Here is a 9,883-nt window from a genome sequence, read left to right as displayed (position 1 = left end):
AGTGCTGGGATTACAGGCTTGAGCCACCGCGCCCGGCCCTTTCCTGTATCCTTTAGGGCCATATTTAAGCATTTCTTCTTCTGGGTTCCCACAGTGTTGTTTCCATATCTCTATTAAGGCATTTAATACTATGTTCTTTCTTTTTTTTTTTTTTTTTTGAGACAGAGTCTCACTCTGTTGCTCAGGCTGGAGTGCAGTGGCACAATCTCGTTTCACTACAACCTCTGCCTCCTGGGTTCAAGCTATTCTCCTGCCTCAGCCTCCCGAGTAGCTGGGACTACAAGTGCATGCCACTGCACCTGGCTAATTTTTCTATTTTTTTTTTTTAGTAGAGACAGGGTTTCGCCATGTTGGCCAGGCTGATCTCAAACTCCTGACCTCAGGTAATCCACTCACCTCAGCTTCTCAAAGTGCTGAGATTTCAGGAGTGAGCCACTGTGCCTGGCCCACTATATTCTATAGAACGAATTCAGGTATCCTTCACTTACACTTGGATCCCTACAAGGGCAGAGGCACTGTGATATCCATTAGTATTTCCAGCACCTAGCCCAGTGGCTTTCAAACTTGGCTGCACACTGGAATCATAAACAGAGCTTAAAAAAAATACTGATGCCAAGGACTCACCATTCCTGGACTTGATTCTGATGTAACTGGTCTGGAGTGTATCTGGATTTCAGGATTAAAAAAAAATCTCTTAGAGACAGGTTCTTGTTTGTTGCCCAGGCTAGAGTGAGGTGGCACGATCATAGCTCAATGTGACCTTGAACTCCTGGCCTCAAGTAATTTTCTTGCCTTGGCCTCCCAAAGCACTAGGATTACAGGCATCAGCCACTGTGCCTGGCCTGGATTTTTAAAAACTCTCCAGATGGTTCCAATGCAATCAATATTGTGAACCAGTTTCCTAACCAAAGCTGAATTATGGTAGGAGGAGTTCAGTAAGTGATGAATGAATAAGTAGATGAATCTGCCTCTAATGCACCACAGTTCTGACCCAACATGACCACATTCAGAGTTTCATGTTATGCTAATTCATTAATATATTCAGGAACTATTAATTAAACAGTAATGTGGTACGAGGTATTATGCTAGGCCAAGCCACTAGAGATAGAAATGTGAATAAGACTCCCAATCCTCCCCTTGTTTCTCAAATGCCTTAGGGATGGCTGGGGCCTGTCCTAGTTCATCCAAGAATGTTCTGTCCTGCTGGTTAATTGGGCCAGCTCCAACAGCAATCATTTTCCTAGTGACTGATAGCAAATCTTACTTCTGGCTGCTTCCTTGGGCAAGTGCTAGCTAAGGACAGACTCTATTCACTCTCAGAGAGATGAAGTTCCTAGCGGGTGTTGGCAAGTCAAGAAATCACAAAAAAAGTGGTCTTATCTTGATTTCTCCAAGCACTGCAGAAGTGAAAGGGAGATGCTTAAGTGTAGACGAAGTCCTGTGCAGCTCAGACAAGCCTCCTGGGTGTGTATTTACATAAAGAAAATATAAGGTTGGGCATGGTGGCTCACACCTGTAATCCCAGCACTTTGGGAGGCAGAGGTGGGCGGATCACCTGAGGTCAGGAGTTCAAGACCAGCCTGTCTTGCTCTGTAGCCCAGGCTGGAGTGCAATGGCACCATCTCAGCTCACTGCAACCTCTGCCTTCAAGTGATTCTCATGCCTCAGCCTCCTGACTAGCTGGGATTATAGGTGCCCACCATGATGCCTGGTTATTTTTTGTATTTTTAGTAGAGACAGGGTTTCGCTGTGTTGGCCAGGCTGGCCTCCAACTCCCGACCTCAAGTGATTCAGCCACCTTAGCCTCCCGAAGTGCTGGGATTACAGACATAAGTCACCACACACAGCCTCATGGTAACACATTCAAAAGAAATTCAAGTCCAACATCTAGAAAATAAAACGATATGGAAAAGTAACTTCGACCCTACTGAAGACTTTCAAAGAGGCAAAACCATCAGAAAGAACTTCTTTTCCCATCTGTCACCCCACAATGCCAGCTACAGCGTCACCTCCTCATCCTCAAATCTCCCTGCCCACGCTCTCAAAAACTTCAGCTTGCCTTGGTTCCTCTTTAATTCTCTTTTGCCTTCTCTCACCCACTCTTAAATCCTTCTGATTTATTGAAAAGTATCATGTAATTTCTAATATAATTCAACTTAGCTTTCCCAGTGCCGTCTTTTCTTTATTCACTATACCAATCAGCCTGGCAAATGCCCAAGGGATAAGCAAACAGGTCTACTCTGGAAACAGATGGAGGGGGCTGGGCAGTGGCTAGTTATATATCAACACCTTTGACCCATCACACAGAGCTTTTTCCACCTGGATTCATCTTACTGTGTAGCCTCATCTCAGATTCTCCACTCCCCCCAAATAGGCCCGGCTCATGTACACTCCATACCTTCGCAAATGTGGTTCTCCTGTGGGAAATGCCTGTTCCCATCCTCTTACCCTGGCAAGACATTCAGTTAGATGTCACTTCCTTTAAGCCATTCCTCAATCTCAATGGGCAGGGTTAATTCACTTCCTTCTCTAGGGCTTTGCTGAACTCTGCACAGACCTCAATTACAACCCTTATAAAGCTGGGCTGTGGCTAGGTACGGTGGCTCATGCCTGTAATCCCAGCACCTTGGGAGGCCAAGGTGGGCAGATTGCCTGAGTTCAGGAGTTCAGTATCAGCCTGGGCAACATGGCAAAAACTCTGTCTCTACTAAAAATACAAAAAATCATCTGGTTGTGGTGATGCACACCTCTCATCTCAGCACTTGGGAGGCTGAGGCACGAGAATTGCTTGAACCTGGGAAGCAGAGTTTGCAGTGAGTGGAGATCGTGCCACTGCACTCCAGCCTGGGCAACAGAGCAAGACTCTGTCTCAAAAATAAATAAATAAAGCTAGGTTATAATCCCTTAATTACTGATGAGACTTTTTTCACTAGACTGTGGGTGTCACATGTGGGTTGGAGTCATCTCCGGTCCTCAGAGCCAAGAACTCGGGAGGCTCCTAATGAAGTTACTGAATGCTCCAGAAATATGTTCCCATCACTGGGTGCTCCAAAGAGACATTCACCTGTCCCCTCCTCCCTGATCATCCCTCGGGGATACTTGGAGTGCCCGCCAGATCAGAGTTTCAGAGATCTGCCCTGGCAGTCACCTGACTAGGCCTACATATCCTCCCATGTCTGGCCAGCCTTCCAGAGAGCAGCCTCTCTCCGACTCCAGCCAGGCCTGGTTCTCACACAGTCAAAAATAAAAGGAGTTAAAAGAAGCCAAGCGATTAGGCAAGAAAAGGAAATGAAGGCATCCAGACTTGAAAGAAAGAAGTAAAACTATCTATTTGTAGACGACATGGTCTTATTTGTAGAAAATCCTAGGGAAATTACAAGAAAACTTGTAGAACTCAAAAATGAGTTCCAGGGACCCAAGTCCTCAGTTTGGCCTTGGAGGGGCCCCTCTGTCTCCTGGCCCTGCTCCCCCTTTCCTGCGGCACTTCCCAGCACCCCTCCTGCGGCACTTCCCAGGTCTTACCAGCCGCAGGTAGAGGACCCACTTCCATGCTGCCTACTTTCTCCTCTCTGCTACTTGCCTGGGCACAGCCTTTGGAGTGCTTCTGTCTCATCCTCACCTCATTCCTAACGTCCTTCAATAAGGGGCATATTTATTGAGGCTAAGAGTTGGACCTGCGTTATCTCATTCAGTCCCCACAGCGACCCTCAGAAGTAGGAACTGTAATTATCATCCCCATTTTTCAGATGAGGCTCTGGAAACCTATGCCCCTGGTCCAAGCTCACATAGTTATAAGGCCCACTGGGCTTTGAAGTAAGGGATGCCTGACTTCAACATCCGATTTCTTTCATTTTTTTTTTTTTTTTGAGACAGTTTCACTCTTGTTGCCCAGGCTGGAGTGCAGTGGCGTGATCTCAGCTCACTGCAACCTCTGCCTCCAGGTTCAAGCAATTCTCTTGCCTCAGCCTCCCGAGTAGCTGGGGCTACAGCTGTGTGCCACCACGCCCGGTTAATTTTTTGTATTTTTAGAAGAGACGGGGTTTCACTGTATTAGCCAGGATAGTCTTGAACTCCCGATCTTGTGATCTGCCCACGTCGGCCTCCCAAAGTGCTGGGATTACAGGCATGAGCCACCAAGCCCGGCCTCAACATCCGATTTCTTCATTGAAACTTGGAAAGAGAAGAGAGACACATCCCCTAGCTAGATGTGTCTCTTCTCTCCCTGACCCAGACCCCAAGGCTGATAACTTATCAGTGTGTAGAACTGACTCTGTGCTGTGATCTTCTGCCCTGTTTAGCTGCAAGATCCTTGGGAGCAGAGGCCATGTCTTAATCAGCTTTGTAGCCTCACATGCTAGAACTGCTTGGCATATGGTAGGCATACACATTACAGGGCTTCAGAAAGAGTGAAACGAGATGATTGAGGGACAATACTCTAAAGAGAACTAATGTCTGTTCCCTTTTGCATGCACAGGAGAGATGGCCTCACTCATATTTGGGGCGACAGCATGATGTGGCTGAACATATTATGGGGAGACGGCTGTCTCTTGTTTGCTCTTGTTACCCAGGCTGGAGTGCAATGGGGTGATTTCAGTTCACTGCAACCTCCGCCTCCAGGGTTTAAGCAATCCTCCTGCCTCAGCCTCCCAAGTAGCTGTGATTACAGGCCAGTGCCCCTACACCCAGCTAATTTTGTATTTTTAGTAGAGATGGGGTTTTACCATGTTGGCCAGGCTGGTCTCGAACTCCCAACCTCAGGTGATCTGCCCGCCTCAGCCTCCCAAAGTGCTGGGATTACAGGTGTGAGCCACTGCGCCCAGCCTACTCCTACTTTTCTCCATTGATTTTCCCCTCCTCTTGTTTTCCAGAACTCACAGAAAACTTCCACTGGTTCTAAGCAATTTACATAGTGCTGTGAACTTGCTGGGGGAAGTTGAATAAATGGATGTGTGATAGGCAAATAGCCCTAGATTTCGGCATTTTAGTTAAAATTCTGCACAACACCTGGGATATATAATCACACAGGAACCACTTAGCTTCTTATGAAAACAATCACAGAGTCAAGGAAATGGAAAAATCATCATAGTTTTCATAAATCGTTCCCATGAGGACCTGCTCAATGCCGGGAAGTTACAGCTGTGCGCACTTACAGCTGTGGCTGCACCCACCCTCACTCCCACCCTGTCCTCTGTCTCCTGCTACCTTGCTATTTACCCAGTTCCTGAACAAGTTCCTATCCAGGCTGTAGGTGTTCAAGAGAGCTATTAACTGACTATTGGTATCTAGCGGAGGTGCTCCCCTGTACAATCAGAACAACCACACTATCACTGGAATAAAGGATTACGGGACACTTTTAAAGAGAAACTGATATATTCATTTTCATAGCAGCATTATTCACAATAACCAGAAGGTGGAAGCAACCCACATGTCCATCAGCAGATGAATGGGTAAACAGAATGTGGTCCTCACATACCATGCAACATTTTTAGCCTTAAAAAAGGAAGGGCAGGCCGGGCATGGTGGCTCACACCTGCAATCCCAGCACTTTGGGGGGCTGAGGCAGGCAGATCACGAGGCCAGGAGTTCAAGACCAGCATGACCAACATGGCGAAACCCAGTCTCTACTAAAAATACAAAAATAAGCTAGACGTGGCGGCATGCACTTGTAATCCCAGCTACTCAGGAGGCTGAAGCATGAGAATTGCTTGAATCTGGGAGGTGGAGGTTGCGGGGAGCCGAGATTGCACCATTACTCTCTAGCCTGGGCAACAAGAGCAAAACTCTGTCTAAAAAAAAAAAAAAGAGGAAGGGCATCTGGCATGTGGTACCACCTTGATGAACCATCATGAACCTTGAGGGCATTCTGCTAAGTAAAATATACTGATCAGAGAAAGAGAAATACTGCATGATCGTACTTATATGAAGTCCCTAGAGCAGTCAAAGTCATAGAGACAGAAAGTGGAATGGTGGCTGCCAAGGTCTGTGGGAAAGAGGAAAGGAGAGTTAGTGTTGAATGCACACAGAATTTCAGTTTTCTAAGGTGAAGGGTTCTGGAGGTGGATGGTGGTGATGGGAGGGGACAGGTGCATGGTTGTGAATGTAGCTAGTGTCATTGAACTGTCTGCATAAAATGGCTAACGTGGTAAGTATTAGGGATATTTTATCACAATTAAAAACAAGTAAATAAGAAACTAAGCCCTTTGACAAGGTCTAACGTGAAAGGATTTGTCAATTTAAGGGCATCCTAAGAAGAAATGCTCTTGGGAATTCATGGTAGACTGGATGGAGGTGTCTTGTAGCAGAGAGCAGTGCATTGACTGAGTTGTTACACCTTAAACCAAATTTTCTTATATGCTCATATTCCCACACCTAGATACTTCAGGGGGCAGTGACTCCAGAAACTCCATTTAACATTTAACTTGATATTTCCTCATCTCAGTTAAAGAATCGGGGATTGGTCTCTTATGCTCCTGGGGAAGCAGAATTCTGAATAAAACCGACTATCTTGAGGTTGGTTGTCTTTTTTTGTTATTGACATAGAACAATCATAAAAACTTGAAATGCAGCAAAATACTGTGCGCATTATGTTTCTACTTATGTAAAACAGAAATGCAGCGGCAAAAGTGAATCTTTGAGAGGTAGGCGACCCTTCCCTGGGGTTGCTATAATGAACCTCAACCTTTCTGTTCTTTAAGTTCAGCACAGCTCGATAAAAGAAGGCAAACAAGGTTTACAAGACGCAGCCTGACAAGAAGGGTAAAACCAGCATGATCTTCCCTGCACTGGATGACGGAAACCAATTTCCTATCTCAGCTGTGTGTCTGGGGCACATTTTCACCTGCCGGGGTGAAACGGGCAGCCCTGCAACTCCACACCTCCTCCTGCCGGCTGCCTGCTGGAGTGGCTGCAGGCTCTGGCCTGGGTTGTAGGAGACCCAAGTGCCGGCGGCCTCATCCCTAAGCCACATTCACTCCAGCAAGCAGGACCCTCCACCTCAGCAGTACTGTTCTCACAGAGGACAGGGGATTCTTGGGACAGTTATGAGGTAACCAGCCTTAGAGACAGGTGGCTTTACCAAGACTACACAGTAAGTCAGGGCTGGAGATGACAATGGCACTTGGGGTTTCTTAGACCCAGGCCTAATTCTTTTCGGAACCAAACAAATAACATTTATAGCAGCTACCCCAGGCCAGGCGTGGTGCTTGGGGATTGATAGGTATTGTTTTATTAAAGTCCTACCACAATGCTAGGAGGTAATTAGTGTTATAATTACTTTTCCAGATTACTTTTACTGAGCCTTAGAGAACTTAAGAAATTTGCCAAAAGTCACGGAGCTAACAAAAGGCAGAATCTAGATTTTAACCTTGGTCTGTGTGACTATCTGTTTGTATCTAGTATTTCCTTCCTTCCTTTTCCAGAAGACTTTTGGTAAAAAAAAATAAGTTACCACAATGAAGATAAATAAATGAGAAACTAAACAGCTCCTTAAAGCATTTTGACAAGGTCTAACATCAAAGGATTTGTCAATTTAAGGGCATTTTAGGAAGAAATCTTCCTGGGAATCCAGGGTAGACTGAATGGACGTGTCTTGTAGCAGACACCAGTGCACTGATTGAACTGTTGAACATTAAATTTTCTTTTCTTCCTTTTTTTTTTTTTTTGAGAGGAATTCTCACTCTGTTGCCCAGGCTGGAGTACAGTGGCATGATCTTGACTCACTGCAATCTCCACCTCCCACGTTCAAGCGATTCTTCTGCCTCAGCCTCCTGAGTAGCTGGGATTATAGGCATAAGCCACCATGCCAGCCAATTTAGTATTTTTAGTATAAAAGTGCTTTCACTATGTTGGCCAAACTGGTCTCGAACTCCTCACCTTGTGATCTGCCAGCCTCAGCCTCCCAAAGTGCTGGGATTACAGGCATGAGCCACCACATCTGGCCTATTTATTTATTTTTAATTGTGGTAAAATATCTATAGCATAACACTTATCATTTTAACCATTTTATATGCACAGTTCAATGACACTAACTACATTCACAACCACACAATTAGCAACCACCATGCACTCATCACTACCATCCATCTCCAGAATTCTTATAATTATCCATTAATTCATGTGTTAGGTTTGTATGGTTTTCTGGAGTCACTGCCCCCTGAGGGATTTAGGCACGAGAATATGAGTGTATAAGAAAATTTAGGCCAGGCACAGTGGCTCACGCCTGTAATCCCAGCACTTTGGGAGGCTGAGGCGGGTGGATCACAAGGTCAGGAGTTTGAGACCAGCCTGGCCAACATGGTGAAGCCCCGTTTCTACTAAAAATTCAAAAATCTAGCCAGGCATGGTGGTGGGTGCCTGCAAGCCCATCTACTTGGGAGGCTGAGGCAGGAGAATCACTTAAACTCAGAAAGCAGAGGTTTCAGTGGGCTGAGATCCGGCCATTGCACTCCAGTCTGGGCAACAAGACCAGCCTGGGCAACAAGAGTGAAACTCCATCTCAGAAAAACAAAAATAAATAAATAAGTAAATAGTGGCCGGGTGTGGTAGTGTACACCTATAATCCTACCACTTTGGGAGGCTGAGGTGGGCAGACTGCCTGAGCTCAGGCGTTCGAGACCTGCCTGGGCAACATGGTGAAACCCCATCTCTACTAAAAATATAAAAAATTAGCGGCCTGTGGTAGCTTATGCCTGTAATCCCAGCTAGTCAGGAGGCTGAGGCAGGAGAATTGCTTGAACCTAGGAGGTGGAGGTTGCAGTGAGCTGAGATCGCACCACTGCACTCCAGCCTGGGTGACAGAGCAAAACTCTGTCTCAAGAAAAAAATGAAATAAAATAAAAAGCCAGGCCTGGTGGCTCACTCCTGTAATTCTGGCACTTTGGGAGGCCAAGGCAAGTGAATCATCTGAGGTCAGGAGTTCAAGACCAGCCTGGCCAACATGGTGAAAACCCATCTCTACCAAAAATACAAAAATTAGCCGGGCGTGGTGGCTCACGCCTATAATCCCAGCTATTCAGGAGGCTGAGATGGGAGAATCGCTTGAACCTGGGAGGCAGGGGTTGCAGTGAGCTGAGATCACATCACTGCACTCCAGTCTGGGCAACAGAGTGAGACTCCATCTCAAAAACAAATAAATAAATGAGAAAGAGAACTTTGCTGTGTGTGCCTCCCATGTGTCCCATCCCACCCATGGCCCCTGTAAGAAACCACTGTCCTGACTTGTAAGGAATCAGTCTTGTGTCTTTTAAAATTGTTTTATTACTCAAATGTGCATCCCTAGATACTACATTCTTACCATTTAAAAAATTTGCTGACTTTTAATTCTTTTTAAATTTATGGGTTCCTCATTCATCCTTTCAGTTCCTTATACTTTTTCCTTGGAAGAATCTGGAAGTTTGACTGTCGCATCTCCCACAGCCCGACGTTGCTGACTGCACACTTGAGGCTGTGTTCAACACACTGCTCTGTCGTGCGGTCGTCCTGTGAATTGCCAGCTGAAGCCAGAGACTGGCTCAGGCTCCGGTTTGATCCCTTTGGTAAGACTGCAGGTGGGGCTTGGCTTCTTTAGGTGGCACATAATGTCTGGTTGTTTCATTTTCTAATAATCTTAGCAGCTGTTAATACTTAATCCCTGTATCTATTCCTCTATTTCCTTAAAAATGTTCAAAAGTTTTCTAATTGTGTAAAATATGCATAATACAGAATTTACCATCTTAACCATTTTAAAGTGTACAGATCAGTAGTGTTAAGTACACTCATATTGTTGTGCAACCAATCTCCAGAGCTCTCCTTATCTTGTAAAACTGAAACTATATTTACTGAACAACTCCCCATTTCCCCCTCCTCCAACCTCTGGCACCCACCATTCCACTTCCCTTTTCTTTTT

General features: G+C 45.7%; 1 protein-coding gene across 2 annotated transcripts in view; it reads right to left on the bottom strand.

Moving 5' to 3' along the window:
* The window catches only part of HRH1 (histamine receptor H1), a 95,236-nt gene that overhangs the window by 26,787 nt on the left and 58,566 nt on the right, over positions 1-9,883 (bottom strand). Inside the window, exon 1 of one of the 2 annotated variants that reach the window (XM_032262221.1) lies at positions 625-682. The exons of the other annotated variant lie outside the window; for it this stretch is intronic. The gene's annotated coding sequence lies outside the window, so the exon portion shown is untranslated. Of the gene's footprint in view, positions 1-624; positions 683-9,883 lie in introns of those variants that run through there. 2 annotated transcript variants of the gene reach the window in all.

Source organism: Sapajus apella, unplaced genomic scaffold (assembly GCF_009761245.1).
Source record: "Sapajus apella isolate SASKATOON/1434 unplaced genomic scaffold, GSC_monkey_1.0 scaffold128, whole genome shotgun sequence".
NCBI classification, from domain to species: domain Eukaryota; kingdom Metazoa; phylum Chordata; class Mammalia; order Primates; family Cebidae; genus Sapajus; species Sapajus apella.
This window is presented reverse-complemented; position numbering and strand designations above follow the sequence as displayed.